This window comes from Athene noctua, chromosome Z, assembly GCF_965140245.1.
Source record: "Athene noctua chromosome Z, bAthNoc1.hap1.1, whole genome shotgun sequence".
Classification (NCBI taxonomy): Eukaryota; Metazoa; Chordata; class Aves; order Strigiformes; family Strigidae; genus Athene; species Athene noctua.
In genome coordinates this window covers 20,616,685-20,639,528 of record NC_134077.1, presented here as the reverse complement: position 1 = coordinate 20,639,528, position 22,844 = coordinate 20,616,685, and positions in this window count along the sequence as shown.

Genomic DNA, 22,844 nt, shown 5'->3' with positions numbered 1-22,844 from the left:
TATTGTGCCAGTAGTGCTTGATTTGAAAGACTTCATTATTAAGAAGTTAATACTCAACAGCAGTAGATACTGGTACAATGAATCGTGCTACTTTCCAAAGTCTACATCCTACAAAGCATCTGTAAGTAACTTGTATTCCTAAATTATCCTTTAGGGACCTAAACAAAACCAATGAATCAAAACCAGACCAAAACCAAGTTCACAAGAAAAAAAAAAAAAAGTTTCTGGATTAAAATAAGCACCTTCCTGTACAGTAGTGTTGTGCAATGTACATGCATCTGTATTTATTGCAGTTTGCAATGCATGCTCGAGTAGTACATAAAAAAAGATATATACTAAAACATTGTAAAGGATTGACTGATTTAATATCCCCAAACTGACAATCTGGATGAATTTTCTTTCTCAAAGGCTCCTAGACTTAGAAAGGTATATATGTTTTCATTGTGTAAAAGATATAAACCAACATCCTGAGGAATTTGTGCTTGCGTTGTGTTGATTATGGAACAGAAGAGCTAATTGTTCTATTGGGCTTATACAAAACTATATATTCAAGAAATTCTCTACTTGTGGAAGTCCAGTTACCATGCTGGCATACAAAAATATGCACACCATTCACTAAACACCTGCACTTCTCAATCTAGTTAGTAAATGTTCACACAGTCATAATCCCTTCAATATCGTCATGAGTAAGTTTGACATGTTCTGAGTGAATTTCTGTTCTTTATATTGAAAATGTAACTGATAGTGTCCTTCAAATATGGTACTTAAATTCTAAATAAGGAAGCAGAATTGAGCCCTTGACATTACTTAGGTAAGAGGGGTTGAATGTAGGCAGAAATCTTACAGTGTTTTACTGCATATGGATAACACTTAGAGTCAGTTGAGGGCTATATGTGACATGATTCCCAGCATCGAAATATCCCTGAGAGAGGGTTACAATTAATCACCAACTTTTGTGTTATTGCCTAGCAAGATTTTTTTTTTCACATTGTGAGGCTTAAGGGAGAGAAAACAGAGCTTGAAAAGACTATGTCCAGAGATGCTTGCTTAATTTGTCTTTGAATTTCCTCATGCTTCATAAATCATTCTGAACATCTGGCTTCTTTGTTAATCAGAGAGAGCATGTTTTATTCCCTTGACTTTTTGGTAAGAAAAAATTAATGTATTATAGTCCCCCCATATGATGAGAATCCACTGTAACACTAACAGTTTGCAGGAACTGAACATGACATCATGCTACTTGTGATATGCCTGTGTGTGCATGTGTGCTGTGATGCTTACAATAGGAATTATTTTCCAAAGGGATTTGAAACCACATGCGGGAACCCCACTGCCATGAGCAGCCAGGACTGCAGCACTTAATAGCACCACAATGGCCATCTCAACCCAGCAAGGGACTTACTGGTGGGAAGGGTGATTTACCCAGATGAGACATAGTACTTCTCTTTAATGATGTTCAAAAGAGTTCGAAGATAAGAGGTGAGCAAGACTTTACTTCCTGAGATATCAGTCTCTACTCCATTCCTATCCAGCCATCCTCAGGTCTGGTTCCCTTGATTTTCTCCCCATGGTATATATAGCCATTTGTTACGGCAGAGGGACAAGTTTGAAGCCCCATGGAGAGTTCAAATCAGTTCAACTAGTCAGCAAACATTTCACCTCGTGGTATGCAGAGAGATCAGAGGATTCTCTGTGCTCCCTTTGTACTCTTCAGAGATGCCTCCATCACCACCTCTTCAGCCATGGCCACATTTAGGAAGAAGAACAAAATGTAGCTGCCTCTTATGACATCCAGCTGGAGTAGTGGCTCCTGGTAAATGATGGCAGACAACAAGAAATATAGCAAGGTCAGGCCTTTCATTTCACATTACCAGTTCCGGTGTCAGACTGGGGAACTGCTGCTTCTCCCTTTCAGATCAGGGCAGAGAACAGCTTCACCAGGCCACAGACACTAAATCATCAGTGAGGAAAGCAAACCATGATAAAGGGCCCTCTGTGCATCAGACAGTCGATCTGCAGATAAGGACCTGGTTTTTAAAGGAATTTTATTAAAAACATATTAAAGTGCAGTAACAGGGGACATTAAACATTTGCTGTTTAACCAAAATGGTGGGAACTGGATTTTACAAAAAAACCCTCTCACTCATTACTTTCTCACAGAATATAGGTAAATTATAATAGTAGGTAAGGTAGGTAATCTAAAATAAAATGGTTTGCGGAACAACACTTCAGAAATGCATCTATTTTATGATCAGTAAAACATAGAGGAAAAGATATCAGTGCTTTGATTTTATATCACATGCATGAAAACAGTACTCCAGCAGACTCACAGAATAATGCAAAACAGCCCTTGAGGAACTGAGATGCTGTGGCTTCCACTCCTCACTCATTAATGATGAATAAAAGATCTTTTGTGATTACCCACATTGGACAGGATCCTTTACTACAAGGAGGACAAGAATACCCCACTTTTGACAAAACACTCCTGGTTTCTGCTGACTTCCTCCATCAGGGAGCTGCCCGCTGTGACAGGAGCTGGGGGTTGGTCCTGTAGCCTTCACAGTGTTCCTCACCCACAGGCAGCACCGGTGGCAGGACTCAGTGCAAAGGGTGCATCTGAGCATAGCTCAGGGCCATGAGGACTGGGGACACATCTTCCAACAGTCACTCCTCCCCACTGCTAAGAACATTCTGGCAGGATAGAGAAGGATGCCAGGGATGGAGAGAGGACATGGGGGGAGAAGGGAGGGAGGAACGGCAGAGTGGGGCTGGCACCATCTGGAAGACTGTGAGATGACACAAGCTCCCTGTCCGCTGTCATGGCAATGGTCTAGGCTCTTCCTCACTGTTCCTGGCCAGTTTCTATATTAATTAGAACTAGAATTAATTTAAAAGGTTTTTACCTTTTAAATCCTTGATTTCATGGTCTTTTCTGTGTAATTCATGTTTCATATACATGCATGAGCCCACACAAGCACACATGTAATGTGACTCACTTCTTCCGTGTGAGTCATTCATGAGAAACACTCAGGTGATCTAAGATATTGCCTATCCAGCACAAGGACTGCAAAGCCAAAAATAACTGTGGGGAGGAGGGAGTTTACTCCGCTGGGACACCTAGGTTTCCCTAACCAAAGTGATCTCTCTGGAGTGAGCTGACTTTCCACATGCACACTGACTAAAAGAGCCACTGATGCAAATGTCAACTACACTGTCACCATGTGCCAAATGTGTCACCAAGGCTCAGGTGACACATCAAAGCAGGCTGTGTGAATGGCAGCCCTTCCTCACAGCTCCTGACACTTGCACAGGGGTCCCTGCACCCCCACCCACAGCCACTCCAGAGAGGCCACAGCCCAGTCACCTGGGAAGGGTTGCTGCGGCTTTAATGGTTGGACTAGATGATCTTCAAGGTCTTTTTCAACCTAAATGATTTTGTAATTCTGTGATTCTGTGCAGTCAGCCTCCTGCAGCAAATGCATCACAGAGACAATATGCTCCGTGCAGCCAAGGTCTGGTGCTGGTTTCTAGAATCTGGCGGAGGATCCATTTACAATTGTTTTTTCTCTACAGTAAGCATCAGCTGCATGGGTCTGATAGTTGACCTGGGTGGATCTCTGTGGACCTGATCAATCTCTGCTAACAAAAGTCTTCTGTAAAGGCACGTAAAGCAGAGAATTGGCATTGCAGCTGTTAATATGCTACTATTAAGGAATTAGCACAGTGAAAAAATGTTTTTGGCATCAAACTGTGCCAGTCTCTGGGACAGCAAGACAGACATCCACTTCTACCCATGCAAATCTCTCCTGACATTCACAGGCAAGCTCTGTCTCCTCTTTTGCTTCCATACAAAACCTGGCCACTGGAGGCAGGGAGGGGGTACAGTCAATATGAGTATAATTAAATGTATTTGCTAATGATCTTTAAACTCCAGCACTTGGAATAGACCTGAAAATAAAGCTTTAGCCTTACTGAATTCAGTTTCTTGTAAAACTTTAAATGGGCACATGCTTTTTTGGGGTAAACTGGTGTAAAAGAAGTTACATGAGATTATATCAGCTGAGGTTGAGTTCTAAATTTTACTCTTCTGGGTTTTTCCAAATAATAAAATTAGATGAAGTTTTGCATGCTGATAAGAATATGAGACTAGACAAGAAAGGACACCATTGGTTTTGCAGTCTTGTCAAAACTCCAGCTGAATTGTCAGATTTTATTGAAACAATGAGTTTTGAGTTATTCACAATGGCAACCCAGAGACTGAATTTTTAAATGGTTGTATTTCAAACTTCACTCAGCTTTTAAATCAAAGAGGAGGTCTAATCTATTTCCAGACATTTCTCTGATTAGTTTCTCAGCAACAACATCTAATTGTATTAATGCAGCTGTCAGAAGGGGCTTGCTTAATAAAATGTAGCCTTTGTCAAGGGGAAAGAAAAGAAAATTTTATTAGTTTGTTGACCAGGGCACTTCTACAGATAGAGCCTGCTTCTCTGGTTTATGTTGTTGCTCAAATCTGACTCTTGTCACTGTATCATTTGTCTAGTTCAGTTTCTCTAATATGAGTATCTGAAGTGATTATGGAGAGATTAAACTGGAAACATATATGAAAGATCTCATTAAACAGTGTTCCTGCATTATCTAAAACAGATGGAGTACTGTAAAACAAAAAAAGCGTTTATTAAGCTTCCAAAGCTGTCTTTGTCCATCTGCATAAATTGGCAGGTTGCATGAAGACCTTTTTGTTATTTATAAATAGAGTCATGCTCAAAATATAATTTCACATCCAAACAGCCTCTAATTTAGGAAGGGTTAAAATCCTTGTCTTGATATCCATCTTGCAGCTAAAGCCTGTCATTATTATCAGAGGTTTTACTGCTTGCTTCCTCTGGTTCTTGTTGGGTTTTTTTTTACAAGCCAGCCTCCAGTTAATCCTGACTCTTTCATTCATGTCATCAGCATCCTCCATGTGTTATACCAGATAAATGTAGACATCCTCATCAGCCTATGAAATACATATGCTCAAAGGTTCCTAAGGCTATTCCATTAGCTTTTGCTGTCTCAGTGCAAGATTAGCCCTAGACTGTTTTTTTGCTTATAAAATATCATATACTGGTCATTACACCATATTGTCTTCAACAATTAACTCGTAAAGCCAGAGCAAGAAGACATCAAATGACCCTATGCTGTCTTCACTGCTTTGGTGTCCAACACTTTCAGACTACCACAATGTCCTCCCTGAAATCATTGTTTGCAAGACAAAATCCCTCTGAGTGAGCCCTGCACCTGGTTACTTTTGAATTAGGTGGATGCTCTGTCTGCAGGTCTGTTACCTCTGGTAAGTCCAAAAGCAGCAATCCTGCACAGAAGGAGTCCACATAAAACCATACCAAAACCACATCCAAAGCCTGCAGGGTTCAGCAGGTCTGCAAGTGCCAGTCTGTTTGCACCGTACAGCACAGGGGCTGGTTGGCTGCACGCAGGTACCCACACCAACCTGCTCCAGCCTAGACCCAGTGCACCAGCTCCACTCACACTGCTGTTCCACGTCTCCACCACCAAGAAAGCTGTGCCGTTTTTATGAGGATGTCTCAAAACTGGGACTTAAGAGCCCAGCACAGGGCCAAAGGTAAGAGTTTTTACAAGTCTTCAGAAGCTATAAAATTAAAAAGAATGTAGCCAGGTTCAGTCAAGATTTTTTATAGTTGCAGATTAAACATTTATTTTTTCACTTGCAGAGTGATTTGTAAAAATTGAGCCCTTAACCCCAGGATCTAGTTAGAGCACCGTATTCAGTGACTGTGAGCTGCCTGCAATGAAGAAGTCTTTTCCCTGTGGTAAATGCAAGGGGGTTTCTTCCTGTTCCATTTTGAAATGTAGCCACCTCAGCCCCCCACACACTTTCAGGAGGATGAGAGCATGGATGGGAACCTGAGACCCAGGATGAGAAGCAGAGCTCATGGTCCTGTGGTAATTACTTTTTGTGTCAAAGCCTGGAAGAATTTTTCTTTAAAAAGTACTTTCACTTTATAAAATACCATGTGAGGCAGCCACTAGCCCTATTTTAGTATGTGGAGTGTGACAGCATGCAGATCTGTAGAAAAAAAATAAAAATACAAAAATAAAACTGTAGTACTTCCTATTGCTGGTATTGTAGCATGGGCATCCCTGGCTGCCTTAAGCTAGAGAGAATTGAAAGCAAAGTAAATAGCATTGCTGTCTTTCTAACTTGATTTCAGGGCATTACCATGATTTGGAGACTCAGCCTCTGTTAATTTCTTAATTATTTAGGCACCTTTTAATTATAAAACAGAGGCTCCGCAATTGTCTCAGTATTTATCAAGAGCAGAGGAGATGGGTGCCTGCATGCAGTCCAGGGGTGAGCACTGCATGGGAAGGGAAGGGCTTTAATAGCAAAATGCCGTGCTTATCAGAAACCCCTGATTTTTGTCTTTAGACCCCCAGCCAAAGTCACTTGAATTTCATCAGAGTCACAGAGCAGGGTGTGACATTGTGCCATTTAAATACTGTTTACCTCTCTCCCATAGAAAAAAAAAAAAGCTACAGTGAAGTTTTCTCAACAACTGGCATTTAACAGCTGGCAGTGGGCAGGCAGCATGACTTATGGTGGCGGCTGGAGATGCCTCTCCTTAACGCAAAATGGCACAGGCAGTCCTTACCCCGAGGAATCACTGCTGTTAATGACGCAATTCATTAAACTGTAAAGCTGCTTATACACTTCAACAGTCCCTGCTGGTGGGAAGGGGATTGCTCTGGCACTTTTCCTCAAGATGGATATAATACATGAGCTTCTTCTAGCATCTGATGCCAGCAGCACAGAAAACTTATCTAGTGTCAGTAAAAAATGAGGTTGTTATCACTGCCACGCTCAGGAAATGGCTGAGAACCTCACATCTGTGTCTTACTTCTCCTTCTCCAAAACATGTTCAAATCAAATCAAACATCAGTTACAGTTACACAAACTTTTTAACAGTACATTCCTCTGATTGAGCTAGTCTGATGAGAAACTGTTCGGTTCCACAAAGACAGGTCATTAATTTTTTTCTGGAGGTTTTTCTAATTAACACTTGGTTTGCTTATATTATTTCTCTGTGGCGTATGCATGCATGATAGAAAATTAGGGGCAGATATGCTCTTTTAAAAAAAACACAGAATTACATTCTTTAAGTCTGATTTTAATCTTGCAGGGTTAACATAAAGACTTTCTTGTACCTCGGGACACAGTACCTTAGACCTTGCATGACTGAGGCTTTCAATGACTTCTCCATGGTCAGGTCTTCAGGCCTCTGTTCATTACCTTCTTCCTCAGCTCTGCTGTTAGTCATACTCCCTTCTACAAAAATTGACCAGTCTGTTACTTTTCTCCCCGCCTTTTCATTTCGACTCTCTGTCTGTCATTACAACAGCCTTTGTTGGGGTTTTTGCATTGCTTTTTTTGAGAATGAGCTCTTCATCAAGCTGCTCTGCACTTTTCCTTGGATAACTTGATCTGCCCATAGCTCCAAATCTACTCTTAGTCCCACTTCCCAAAATAGTCTTGCTGACGATGATCTTCTTCCCTCCATCCAGTTCCATCTTTATTTTCTTTTTATTTTTAGCTTTATTTTTTTCTAAGAGATGCTTTACTGGCATCTTAACCTGAACATGGATAAATCATAATCCCCTACAGACTTACCAATATATAGAGCTGTAAGAGGTAGCAAGATGTCTTCCTCCACCGATACAAATAAATGTTTACCTAACATTTTCTTAATGCTTTACAGTACATTCAACACATCCTTAGACAACCTCCTCTAATATTTGACCATTGTAACACTTACAAAGTTTTCCAGTTACACCATACACCATTACAGCACATTTCTGCTGCAGTATAAGGTGATTTCTTCCTGTCCCTCCTCCAGCTGCTATAGGATTCAAGTGATCATCACACTGACCATTACATCACATCATTCAAGTGACCTACCACACTGGAAGGGTGTTTCCATGAGCATCCTCTTCTCTCCCCAGTCTTCTTTGTTTTGAACTGAACAAACCCAACTCTGCTCCTTGCACGTTATGTTTTCCAGATCTGCTGTAATTTTGTTCTCTTTTCTCTGGTCTCCTGTAAATTCGCTTACATCTAAAAAAACAAGGCATAAAGATCAAAGTTCCTAAGAGGCTTCCCAGGACTGAGCAGAGTCATATTATCTAGCCTCGCATAAGGCTTTCCTGGTTTTGTTTCTCTCAGCTTCCCTCTCTTCCCATTTTGTGCTACTAACGGTGATACTACTATAACTTATCACCCTGGTGCACAGAATTTACCGACAAATCCAAAGCTACAAGAATACACAAGATGGCATCTTATACCTTTGCTGAGAGGATGAGAAAATATACACTATTCTCCATGGTGTGCAGACCTTCCCTGTGAAAAAAAGTGAAGTTTTCCAAGGTTACCCCAAGACTACAGTTATGCTTACAGCATATAAATCTGATTTATGAACTCATTGACCATCTCAGTTCTCATTAACATAAGTGCAAAACAAGACAAACTCCACTGGACACAATTTTCTCCTCCCCTCATCATTCTTCATAAATGAGGTTGCCTGAAGGGAAGTATTAAATCACTGCCTGTTATGGATTCCCCCCTATATGGTTAGTACTTCCAAACTTCCAGTGCTTCTCCTTGAATCTTGTCTTTCTTCTGTCATCATTTAAACAACTGACAGTTCTAATTATTGTACTCATAGGCAAGGACTTAATTAACCTAATCAGCCTGCCATGGAGCTGACAGGTATGCTCTTCTGTCAGAGTTAGTTCAAAACATGTAATCTGCAGTAAGTGCTCTTTTTCAGTTGCTCTGGCAAGTGGCTCAGTGTATCTATGTGTCTCCTCAGACCACTGAGTCATGTGACCTTGCAGTTCACAGTGAAGAGTGACAATTAAAAAGTGTATGTCAAAAAGCTAGTCTTCTCTGACCCAGTTTCCAGACACAACATGATGGATAAATGCTGGCAAAGCAGCAGCCTGTGTTATCAACAGTAACAGGCCAAAGCAAAGGGGAGCATTGCTTCATTACTGCCCAGAAATGATTGCTGTCAGCACAGAGCGCTTTGTATTTCAGGGTATGATTAGGAGGCACAAGGTGAGACCACACAGAGGTGCCATCTTAAGCACTCCTTGGTATCTGTGCCTGTACTGGCTTAGCACCCTGACCTCTTCCTGGCCACCCCCAAAAGGAAGCAACAACACAAGTCCTTCTGCTAGTCATGGTTGCTGTGTATTGTTAGGAACAGGTTGCTACCGCATACCTGATGGACTCCCTTGATGTTCTTCTACCACAAGGTCAGGGAGGAAGATGATGGCTGGAGAAAACTGTGATAAACAGTTTGTATCTGTTCCCAGCCCTCTCTGAAGTTGGAGCTGCATCCCAGAGTGGGAAGTGCAGAGCGATTCTTATTAACTTGCTGGCTTACCCTGGTCCAAAAATAATACAACTACTACAGATCCCAACAAAGACTTATGAATAACACAGCTGATCTAAAATTAACCCAGCTATGCAGCTACCTATAAATCAAAAGATATAAAAAAGCATTTATATAAATAGATCCTTTAATGCCTGCTATTTTTTTTCAGTTACTTGATTTCTGTGAGTTCTTCACTTCCTTATTTCTACAGGAGTTTCAATGCAGAAAAAAATGCTAGAAGCTTTTCTCACACAGCTAAGAAAAATTTAGTTGTTCCTGACAAGTCTATAAATAGCAAAATGTATGGTTTGTATAACTTCCCCCTTTTCAAAAGGGGTAGCTGAAATCCTAGCTTGCAAATCACTATCAATGACTTATACCAAAAGACTAAATCAGGGAACATGCAACAGCCAGGGCTGACCCTATGCGCCCTGTTGTTCTCTGTGGCTGCCATGTTTGGTCTTTCTGTGTCACTTCAGTAGCTTCAGCCCAGGAAAGGTCTCCTTTAGCTCAGCTAGGAGGGAAATGCCTTTTGCCAATCAACTTTCTGGATTTTTCCCTTTCTGAATGGCAAGGTGCTGTGATTACTAGTTTGCTTTCAGACCCAACTTGCTCTCTTTTTTGCTGTCATTGATTGCATTGATATGTTTAAATCATACAGCATGGGCAAGTGGCAAGTCAGACTTTGTATACAGTGAAGGCATAAAGTGACAAAGTCAGAGTTAACCATGGGTTCACTCTGGCTCTGCACTGTTATCTGATAGCATCCAAGGAGCCTCTTCTTTATCCCTGAAGAGATGAGCCAAAATAAAGCCATCAAAAAGATCAAGGTCGATAGTAGTATAACATGTATGTTTATAAATATATACCTGGCTTTTATGTGAGTGCAAGTGCTTTTTTAACAGGGGCAACTCTGTGAGTAGGGAGGATTTTCTGGAGCACTTCCCCCTGTCCTTGAGGAATTAGCCTCTCCCTCAGCAATTACCAGTCTCTGCTCCCCTTTTGAGGATCTAAACATCTTCCTCCTCACAGCTCAATTTGCCTTCAGCAATGTCACCAAGACAATTGCTCTCCTCAGGCAGAATTTTTTCCTGCTTGCTTGACTGCTTAAAGATTTGGCTTCACCACCACTCTGAGATCTTAACTGTAAGGGCTGTAGCAGCTGCAGTGCCGTTGGCAGACCGTCTAGGACTGCCTCTTTCTCCATTTCCTCCCAGACTCTCAAGATACCCACTTCCTTTGACAGTTTTCTATCCTAGGAAATATCCCCTTGGTGAAAAATCAACCAACACAGAGAAAGGTGTTTCCCCATTAGCAGCTTCCTGCCCCCCATCAGGGAAGCCAGCTGCCAGCAGCAGTGACAAATTTGTAACAAAAAAAAAATCAAAGAGAAATTGTTACGTCAAAGACTGGGGGAACGTTGCAAAGAGCTGGTGTTTGTCACTGTCTTTATATGAAGTCTATCTGTCCTTGGGCCACTGTAGGGAGGAAAGTACTTGAAATAAACTTGCATAGACATTACTCGTTAATGAAATTGGATCCTTGTCCATCATCTCTCAGATATTCTACTGCAAGAGCCAGCCACACAGTTGTTAGTCGTGGAGGTCAACCATTACAGGTGATTAACAGGCATCTGTTTCCAAGCACTGGGCTTCCCTCTCCCAGTGTCATACCAAAAAGAGTGAAAGCAGACTGACACAGCAATCCTGTTGAGATGATAATGCCTGTTTCATTCATCTGTGTGGGAATTTATATATACCTAGAGTTACTTCAAACCACCCCAGGCCTGTTCCTTTCAAAATATTAAGGGAAACCTGGAATTCCTGCATAGATGATACCAGAGTGTGTCACATTTTAGACCAAATTTCATTGCCAAAGGAAAACAAATACATCCTTAAAAGCCAGGTCTAGATAGGTTAAGCACCTAGATTATGGATCACAGAATGCATAGGACCTTAGCACCCATACCTGAGGGCTAGAGAGAACAAATGTGCAGAAGAACAGACAGCTAGAAAAAAATGCCCCAGTCCAAATGGTCCCTTAGGAGCAAAGGCAAAGCACTGATGTTTATAATAAAGAATCTGAAAACTTAATCTAGTGCTTCAGAAATGGCAAATGCACCCTGAACTAAGTTAAATCATGTAAAACACCAGCACTCTTGAGAAGCTCTTGAAAACTTTCATGAAGAACCCCATAATGTATAGTTGTGACATGCAGAACATCGATGTGTCAGGTCCCTATGATTGACTCATCATAGCACTGACCTGTTATGCAACTCAAAATACAGCAAACAAGACATTTGTCATGGTGTGGTTTGATTTTAGTATTTTAGAAAACAAACACTTGGCTTATATTTCTGAAACTATGCTACTGAAGAGAGCTGATTTATGCATACCTTTGTATTCACAAGTGACCATGAAGTGCTGGCAAAAGGAAATCAAGAGCCTAAAATAAGTAGAGATCTGGTATTTAGTATTACAGTCAAACAAAATGTGGGACAACAGACTGGCTGAGCAAGGACTTGGCTTTGCAAGCAGAGTTAAAACAAGAAATAGAAGCAACAAACTGAACGGTACTGCCTAGAACATTTTTCTAAGGGCAGGTAAAGAGAGAGCAAACTCCAAAGAGTCATGGGATCCTCCATAGCCATTGGACCCTTTATTGTTTTCAATGGGTAGGGAATGGGGATTAGAATTAGAAGATGAGAATGAAGCAATATGGAGTCCTTGGAGGCTCTTAAATTTATTTAGGAACATGAGGATGGATTCCAACTTTAATCTTAAACACACATGCTCAAACATTGTGGCTATTAAGCACTTCACAGTTTAACTGCTGCTTACTTGTGTTTAGCCTCAGTAACCCACCAGCTGCAATGTAGTTACGCAGATTGACACATCCAAAAAAGAACTGAGTCCTACTCATCTTAATCCTTAAAAGCCTCTTAAAACATGTATGTAAGATATATACATAATAAACTAATATTACTGCCTAACGCCTAAATTGGTAGACTAGATTGGTAAGGTTTCTGAAGAAGAGAGTGTTCCCATGTGCCTGTTTGCACTGCATCCAGGTCAAAGTGACATTCTGGTGGGTTCAGCAGTGTGAATCCCCAAACCAGTTCTCTCAGAACAATAGCTTTCCATCAGCCTGGTGAGGGGATGCCTCTGATCACAGATATTGTGGAGATGCTCTTTTCAGACTTTCCCACACAGAGTAAGTAGATGTTGTGGTTTAAGCCCTGCCGGGACCGGAGAGCACGTTGCTGTTGCCCGTCCCCCACCCGCAGCCAGTTGGGCTGGAAGTGAGGCACAAACCCCGGGTTAAAATAAGAAGAAATTTAATACAACAGTGTGATAAAACAATCTGAACAACAACAGTGGCAATGATAACAACAATAAACAGAAATAACAGTGAACAAGACAAACGATATACAGAGAAATACCGCAAAATGGTCAGTGAACAAAGCCGACACGTGGGGTCCCGCCACCAAAAAGCCAAAGAGAAAGTAAAATCAAAGTTTCCCACCCCTGGACCTGACGTCAGCATGGCATGAATAACCCAGCTGGAGATCCCTTCCCCCTCTCTCTCTGCTGGGGAAACTTAACCTATCCTGGTTGAACCAGGACAGTAGATGAAAGAAATAGCTTTCAGTGGAAAAGCTAGCAAACAACAAACCAAGCCACTCTAAGTAAGGGTAGATTAAAAGTCTGGGAATCTTTAGATCCCTTGGATTCAGCTGTCCTCTAGCAGAACAGAGAAGAGCTGACTGAGGAAAAATTATGCCAAATAATTGGATTTCTGAAGGACAAAAAGCTAAAATTAGGCTAGGAGTGAATGGTAAAATATGTTTGTCAGTGAAGCTGGTTGGCTGAAATCCTAGCATTGCCATAATCAAACAGGAGTTTTGCTTTTGGCTGTGAAGTGGGCCAGGTCTTAACCACTAAGTTCATTGAGGACATACACCTTATAAACAGCATTAACTCTGGGAGTTTAAAAAATTATCATGAAAACATTTTGGAAATTCATCATGTGGATGAATTATAAAGAAAGTATTACAAAGAAATTAAGAAACCTTATTTCCATCTGAGGTAAACAACTATAATGGGCCTTACTGAGAGATACATTAAATCGCTACTGCTAAAGTTCAGATACAGCTACCAAATTGTCTGTAAGGTACACTTCACATTTGATAAAACCTGCCCATGTGGGCTACAAAAATAATGAAGTCTTGTATCAATATCATAGTAACATACAGCTCATGTACATGGGTTACACATCTGTATGCTTGTATACACACAGAGCAAAACTCTGAGAGAGATTATTTTTGTCTACAAACCAGAATACCTGTGTTTGAAACATAATGCTTGTTTCCAACCCTTGGGATTATAAACATTGTCTTGCTAGCCTGTACCTAACTCAGCTCTCACTCAAATAAAGATAGCTGTAAAAATTCTGACAAGGATGGGTTTTTATGTGAAACTGCCAACTTCTACAAATACAAAAGTTCCAAAAACAAGGTGTGATTTTTGTAATATTTTTCCTGATTTCTTCTCACCTGTTTACCTAGGCCAAAGGACCAAGGAGTTCTAGCTTCCCAGCTGATGAGCTCTTGGCAGTTCCCAGGCTTTGTTAAGTCCTCAGGTCTCAGATCAGCTGCCTTCAATTTAGAACTATTTGGCACTTGTGAACTGTAGCTCAGAAACTACATATTCTATAAACCAGGCAGATATATATGCTATAAACCAGGACCTTTCCTCTTTTCATTGAGTACTTCTTAACTCTTGTTTTTGTGAGAGATCAGAAAAATATTAATCTTTTTAATACCGATGTCTTCCCCAAATTTGTGCTTTTTCCACATAGTTCTGATCACTTTCTCAAGCATGAAATGTCTGTTTTTACAGCAGGAAGCTGAAAATTTTTATCGTCTCGGCTGCCACTATTCCTCAACATTAACAGGCCAGTCTGTGCATTGCAAACTGCAACTGGCAAGTAGTTTAGTTCAAACTCCACACCTACTTCCCAGGGTTCAGTATGAACATTTGTATCTTGGAAAAATCATTATTAACTGGGAATCAGTTATCACAAGGACATAAACATCCAAGAGATGTACAAGCACACAGAAACAAAGGACGTCAAAAATCTCATTCCCCCTGGAGTCCATGAGTGCCCAAAGGCTAAATGTTAAGTGTGAAAGAGGCACTCGGGCATGGACAGAAACCCATCAGTATTCCCCTTTCCTGGAGCCTGATGAGCTATACTTAAATGTTGCTCCAGAAGAAATACATTGTCTTACAGGAACAGCAGCTGTCCTTTGAATCACAGGAACCTGTCAAACTCATTGCAATCCATTTATATATATATATATATATATATGTATGTATGTATGTACATCCTGTGCTGTGACAATAACAGCAATGAAGAAATACAATGCTCATGCAGATAATGCCACTATTTTCAAATGAAACAGAAAAAAAAGCTAGTGAAAAAACCCATCTTTTTAACAGATTTATTGGTAAACTGACTTCAGATCTCCATTTACTAACAATGAGCCTTTTCCTAAACAAGCTAATATTGATCCACGGGGCAAGGGAGAAAACATAAAAAATTTACTCATTCATAGAATAACAGTAAGCAAAATTTTTGCTAGGTAGCCAGACATCTGTGCAGGATGCTGGGAGTGCATGGGGAGTAGTCTATTAACAGTGCTGTTCTGCATATTTTGTGTAGGTTACTCCTCATGTTTTGAGCTTCTCCTGAAAGGCCAAGATTTATCACCTGGAACAGAGGCTGATGTTCATTCATCCAACAAAAATTAGTCTCTGGTGCAGGTTTAAGGCAACCAGCAGTGAAGGCCTTAACTTGATGAACCTGGAAAGGCCCACACCTCCCACACCACTGCCTTTCAAATGAGAAATTCCTCTGCACAAAAGGCTCAGCCCACGGGACTTCTCCAGACAAACAATCAGCCTGCAGTGCTTCACTGGGCATAAGGGTCTTGGCAAGGTGCCATTCACTATCATTAAAAGTGTTTATAAAAAAAATGTTCATTTTTGGCCAGCTTTTTTTCCAAGGCCAGGCCTCCACCCCCACATCTTCAGTGGAATGTGTTAATAATTTGCTTTGTGGAGATGAAAGGCTCTTTGATAGGAGCAGCATAAACACATCTCACTGTGCTCAAAGGTCTTTCTCTCACAATAGAAGCATAGTTTCTGTACAGTGGCTTGAACGGAAAGAACGGACATATTTCTTAATCACTTTTCACTATTCTTCTGCCTTTTTCCCCCCATTTATCTCTTCCTTTATTTCTTATAGTGTCTTGTAAATCCTTATGTGGAATACAAACAGGCAAGCGGTTCCGGACTAGAAATCCTCACTCATAACTAGCAGCAGATGGATTGAAAATACCAGCCAGTCCCCACAGTCTGCAGTATCAGAAACCAGAAGTCACACCCAAACACGAGTCTGTCCCAGTGTATGTGACTGAGTGTAATCTGGAGCAGTGTGTAGTATGGGAGGAAGGAAGAAACTGGTAGCTGTCATCTTCCAATTGTCTCTTCAGTAGCAGGTTGCAGGGCCTATTGAATAAATACAAATAGGAGACTATCATTTATCTAGTGAAAAAAACCACGTTATAATTACCTCAAAATGCACTGTGGACTAGCAAGCACTGCCTAATTGTTATCTCCTGCCTATAGTGCATCCCCTTCACTACCCAGTTGGAGCCATTGCACATATCTCCTCTATACCATGTCCCTTTGAAAGCCTAACCTAATAGTGCTGAACCATAGCCTCAGTCTTCAGTTTCATTTTAATCAGATCCCAAAGGGATAAAGACATAACTGAGATGTGGCCCTTACTCCCCTCCTGGTTTAAATGTCAACACAACTCTTAATCACCAACCTGTCTCTTGAGGTATTAGCACTTCCGGACATCTGTCAAGATGGGCTTTGTGTAGGCTTGTTTTCTCTCCTTTTTGCCTGTCCTTTTGATAAAAATGATTCATCTTTCCATGTGTGGTCTTGTTGTCTCTCCTTTTTGTCCATTCTTTTGATTAAAATGATGACTCTTTCCGTGGTACACTGTCCCACCTTTACCTGTGTCTTTGTTTTCCTAAAGTGTTCATTGTTCTCCCTCTATGTCTCTATTTACTTTTGACAGATTTTTTTTCTTCTATTCATGACAGCCCTATTTAAAGAAAAATCATTTTACATATCTGTCACTTAAGACCGCTCAAGAATCATCATTCAGTCATTAGGATAACATGGTCAGATATGCTGAAGTGACTTGAGAGCCTATACTACATTTTTTAAGGTTATTTAGACTGCTCTATGCAGTGTTAAGATCTTTATGTTGTAGACTGTGACTATATGTTTGGGAATGGACAGCTGTCCATTAGCTCCTTTTGCACTGTACAGCAAAGCAGCTTCAGTCTAGACACACACAGAGCCACCCACCCTTCCAGGAGAGACAGTGCTCCTGGTGCTCAATCCTTACTGAGCTCTACTCAATGTCACTACTGAAAAGAGGGATTGAGGTTTGATAGCAAAAATATAAGGGTGTAGAGAAAATACATGCATTGTAATTTAAATGTAAGTTTGTCCAGTGCAAGCAAAGCACAGATTCTCTGAGCATACCTTAGGTGACAGGAGTGGATAGTTTCAAGTCAAGTCTCCAACAGTTGAGTTTGTAATGTGGGTAAAGGGGGCATTTAGCAGCTTTGAGCTACAGCAGGTCAGGAAGTGCTAATCTGGTCACTCTGCACTGCTAATCTTGTTCTTTCCTATAATCATTGTTTCCAGCCCTGGCATTTCAGCAAACATAATCGTGGCTTGTCATCTGCAACACTTCCTCCAATGTAATGCTCTCTGATAACATTAATGTCAAGCCTGAGTTTTGTCTGTGGCCCCAGTCCTGCCCTAGGAAGTGAGGATAGTTGACACAGCAATAGCTTTCTGGACTGACAGGAGTGAAGGTGAGTCAGGACCTCTCCTGATGGTTTCACATCTACAGGCTAAATGGTGAGGGATGAAATAGCATGTCTTGAAAATACTGATGAATGTTTATGGACAGCATGTATTTTTGGTCATCCTAATGCATGAGAGCTCTGGATGCACCATTTAGTGTAAAGTGGCCATTAATACCACAGTTTGCCAAAATGTCACTGCCCTTTTAGCTTTTCTAAATATACATTTCTACAACCCTCTGTGAAATAGCGAGCATGTATTTTGACATGGTTTCAGTGAAAAACCACCTGAAGAACAGTAGTTTCACTTGAGCTTGTTTTGAGCATTTTGGGCCCATTCAAAGCAGAAACTTAGGGAGTGCCATGATACTGCAGAGCAAAGCTAATATTTGCACAACCCCTGTAGACCTAGAAGCACCAAGTTTAAATTGTGTGCTGCCACCTTCAGCCAACGTCTTTGTATTTGTGGCAGGCATAAGCAGGTTGGACCTGCTAAACATCCCTCTCAACTGGAGCTGTCAGTTTTGGGGGCGCTAGGGGAAGGATAGCATTCTAAAGTGTAGTACAAAATTTACCAGAGTTTCTCTGCATGCACCTGATTCAAAACACGTCTGACTCAAAAGTGATTTTTAAGGGAAAACTCTTTTCCTGCAACAGGGGTATAGTGCCAAGGGGAGGTTTCTGAAAGAAAGGATCTTCTGCTTGGCTGTTTGACTTCTGCTGCATTGTTTGAGATGTTTAAATAGAATGACCTACATTGCAAAACACCCACATTCCTCTTAGCTGATTTTTCATTCACTTGCAGGCTGATTTGCAAGCCCTGCAAGAAACACAGGACAATGTGCTGGTAAAAGGGGCTAGTATTTTGCAATGGACAAGATTTGCTTTACTCTACATGTGATGTCCACAACTGGCTCACAAACACTCTGCTTAGCAAATACTTCTGTTTTCCCTTGCATGCTCTGGTTTATGTGGCAGTGATGGAGCTGCCTGCTCCCTGTGAAGAGAAACCCCACTTTAGTCAGCTTCCCTACACCACTCTTATTCTCACCCATAAAACTGGAGTAGACAGACTGGAAAGAACCCATAAAACTGGAGTAGACAGACTCAAGAGCAGGGCTGATCCGAAGCTGATTTTGTAGCATGACCAGTCCTGACCAGTAATAGTAAAAACATAGATATTACAATGTCTGCCCATGCAGGAGAGATTACAGATTTGGACAGAAGGATTTGGCTTAACAGCAGGTACAGAGGGTATCAAAGCAGGTAAGAGGTATAACTGGGTGTCCCCAGCCCTGCTTCTACCTGGGCCTGTGAGTAAAGCTGGAGAAAGAAGGAACTGGAAATATGTCTGGGATGTCTGAAGTATAAAGCTAGGCATTTATTATTTGCTTCCAGATGATGGCCAAAGCTGCAGTTGCACTTTTTTGTCCTGTTCTTTCCCTTGTATAGAAACACTGGGAGCACTGCCAATCTTCTCCTGATCATTTTCCTGTTTCCTTAAATAAAAAAATCTTAGTTTTCACGTTCCCAAGGAGTCTGAGGACATATGAGCACAGGAGGGCTGGAGCACAGCTAGAAGTAGGAACATGTCTTTGGGCTGAAAAATCTAGCCATAGGGAGTTTTTATTTAAGAAAGAAAAACATGACAAATAAACAGTTGTGACAACCTGGGAGAAAACACTCTTTCACTGTTTGTCTTCATCTAATTTGGATGGTACTATGAATAAACAAGCCGTTGCTAGAATTTACAAATAAAATGCAAAGTCTCTTTTCATCTGAGTGAAGGGTCCCTACTCTTGCAAGGACCAGTCCTTGCAGCTTTTGCTGATATGAGGTGTTTACTCACAACAGGGTTTGCAAGGACTAAAGCATTAAGCACACAATAATAATGATGACATTTTAGTGTGCTCAAAAAAAAAGAAAACTGAGGCACTTTATATTTTCAACAGAGGGTGAAAGTAATACTTCTTTAAAATTATGAAATATAAGAGAAACACAGCATTTCCAGGCAGGGAGGATAGTGGGAGCTCCTGTCCCAGCCAGTTCTGGGTGCTGCCTCTGAAGTTCTGCTTGTGCTACAACACACTCCCTGTGCTCCCACAATAATACTCCACTGCTAATTTTAGCATCAGCTATAATGCAAAGTAATGCAAGGCATTCACAGTGTATTTCGTGAGGACAGTGTTTCTCCTTTGCTTGTGTAGTTCCCAGGCTGCAGTGCCATACTCTTCACCAATATTAAACAAACACCACTCTTGAGATTTCCTAAATAGTTCAAAGTGGTGTCTAGGGAAACATTAGAAACACATATGGAAAGCCTGAATATGCTTCAGATGAAACCACTTTGAATGTCCATTTTTGTGCAAGTTCTGGGCTGGAAGATAGTATAAAGCAAGAGTTTTTAAGATAAACTTTGTCAAGAGTGATGCTATAATAGCAAAGTTTTCTAAATATTTATTCCTGATAAACTTTTCACAGGCCCTCCTCCTTGTCTAATCACTTCATTCAATTTTTAATGCAAGAAATGTCTGAGGAGGAAGAATTAGTGGTCATGAACTTTGCAGTACCCTTATAGACCTGACTGGAATATTTTTTTGTATGTTGTTTCCCTCTTATTTATGATAAGAGCACATATAGATACATTCACTGCCAGAGCCAATGTACAACAGGTACTACTCCAAAAGGCAGGGGCCACAGTTCCCATAGTTACTTTTTATTATAAGTACAGGGAGGAACTGCAGTAACTGAGACATGGCAGTTTGCAAAACACTGACTAATACTATCTCATTAATGGACAAACACTGGTTACAGGTGCTGGAAATCAGCACCTATGAATGCCTATAACATCTCAACCTTGTTTTGAGGAAATATATATGAAGCCAACCCATACTTTTGAAAGCAGCATCAAAAGACACTAACATGAGAAGACCATACCGGGGACGATACCTCCTGATTTCCACTCCTCATTCTTCTCTTTGGAAAGTCTTGAGACATTATTCATCACTGTCACCATCCATCCCTATTTTCAGGAATGCCATAAGTCACAATCAAAATAGATGCCACTTTCTCATCCCTTTTGTGATATTTTAAAATGTTAAACATTTTAAACCATATCTCATGTGGATGGAAGGTAGCACAAGAGAGCCCTAAACTTCTCCTTCCTCCTTAATGCACTCCTCCAGCTGCCACATAGCCGCTGGAAGCTGGAGGAACATTTTGAGGAATTATTACCACATCTGTTTTGTTCTTATTCTCTTCCTAACACATTCGATGTGGGCCACTTTTGAAGACAGGACACTTGGCTAGAAGGGACTTTGGATTAATCTGGTTTGGTTAGTGTTATTTTTTTATGATGCACAAAGACAACACAACGACAGTCAATTCTGCACACAGGGCCCTGAAGGTCTGGGCAATTCTTCTGTGGCCCTTTCTGTGATTCTTATAGCTTGGTAGAGATGCTAGACCCAGAGAAACAAATTCACATTGCTTCTCTTTGATGTGCTCAAAGTTACCAAACCTCCTCTAGCCCTTAACCAACAAACACCTACTGAAACTCATTGGAACATCCACCAGCCCCAGTCAAGTTTAACCCAAAAACTGAATCACAGATCACATTTGGCCAGTGCAACAATTTAGCAGGCACCACTGAGGATATTAAGCTTGCAGCAGGCCACACAGATGTAGTATGAGTCTGTTTGCTATACAAGTGTAGCCCACTAGTTACTTCAGGACACTCAGTTTACTAGGAAATCTTGTCCAGGATATGGGTGTTTTGGCCCAACGGGTAGGATGCTGGGGAGGCGGATGACCTGAGGCAGCTGCTGCTCAACCAGCAGGGAACAATCAGCTTGTCTTGTTGGCACATGAGCAAGATGAAAATGTGGTCAAAGAAGATCAAGAAAACAAAAAGTCGGCAATACCTGGAGGATGGAGGTTGCCTGTCTGTCCTGTCACTGCCTCCCAAGCCTGTTCCCTGTCTCCTGTTCTCTTCCAGCCCTGGTTCCAGCTCCTAGCTGACTTCCAGACACATTCCAGTCTTGCCTGCTCCTTTAACAATCCCAAATCTGCTATTAGTAATGCTTTTATTGGCCAAAGACCTAAAGGCTGGCTCCCAACCACGCTGCTGCCGCCTTGCCTTGTGGCCTGCCCTTTCCTTCCTCAGCTCCACTTGTTAGGCTCCTTTGCCAGGGCAGCAGCGGAGGCAGCGAGCTCCCTGCCCTGCCCGTGGCCTCAGGAAGCTGTGCTGGGGGACAGGGGGGCACAGCTCCCAGCCAGCATCCCCGGGGCAGCACGGGCAGCCTGGCAGACAGGGTGTGACAGGGAGAGCTCAGTGTGGGCAGCAGACCGGAGACTGCAGCCAAGAGGCAAAATGCCAAACTTCAGCAGTATCAGGAGGAAAGGGACTTCCTCGGCATCCAGAGGGGACCGAGCAGTCTGTTGCCATCCAGAAAACCACCACTAGACCAAAACCAGGCCTGGGGCAGATGTTTCAGCCCATCTTCCCCTTTTCTGTTTCTGACTCATTCTGTCTTTCCTAATTAAAGTAGCTAGTGATCCTACCGAGCTGATACTATTAGAGGGGCTTTAACAAGGGCCACAGGTATTATGGCACAAGAAGAAAATTATACAAATGTTTTTTAAATAACTCCAGCACCTGAGTGAGTCTGCAAAACAGAAATCAGAAAGGGCTTGCCCATGCAGTTTAGTGTTTGTTGCTTGTTTTTCAAGGTAAAAAGCCATTTGAACACACCTTTCAGAGGAAGAGCCATCCCCCTGACTTGACTGTTGATCAAAATGAGCACACAGCCTGCTGGCATCTCGACTGATTTTATTTTGAGTTTCTCTGGCCTCAAAACCTTCTGGATGTCAGTGAGCATGCTGGCAGTTCCACATGTGCAGCCTCATGCCAAGCATGCCGCTTGTCCCTCTGATGAGTGTGTATGTTTTGGAAGACAGTACACAAACTGAAAACTGTCCTAATACAAATGATTTAACTTAGTAGAAAAATTACTTGCAAGCAGCTAGCTATCTGACACAAAGAAGTTCTCTAGACTCCTCCAGTATAAATAACAACAAATTCTAAGGTTTATACAGTCATTCAATTCATTATTAGATCACATAAAATAAAGTAAAACTACTTTTTGTATATTAAACATTCACAGGATAGAAATGTCTCTAGCGTATCTGGCTCCATTACAAAAGTGTAACTGCTACATTAGTGACTGTATTGCTTCTCTTTCAGTTGGGTGACCAGACAAAAAATTTCTTTTTGCCATTATATTTTATTTATTAATAAGTCTGCAGTCATGGTTCCTGCTTTTGCTGAGTTGAGCTGAGCAAAGCATTTCCTGTCTGCCAAGAGAATGAATGCCCTCACTGCCAGTACTTGCACCTGAGTATGTGTGTGCATGGTAAGT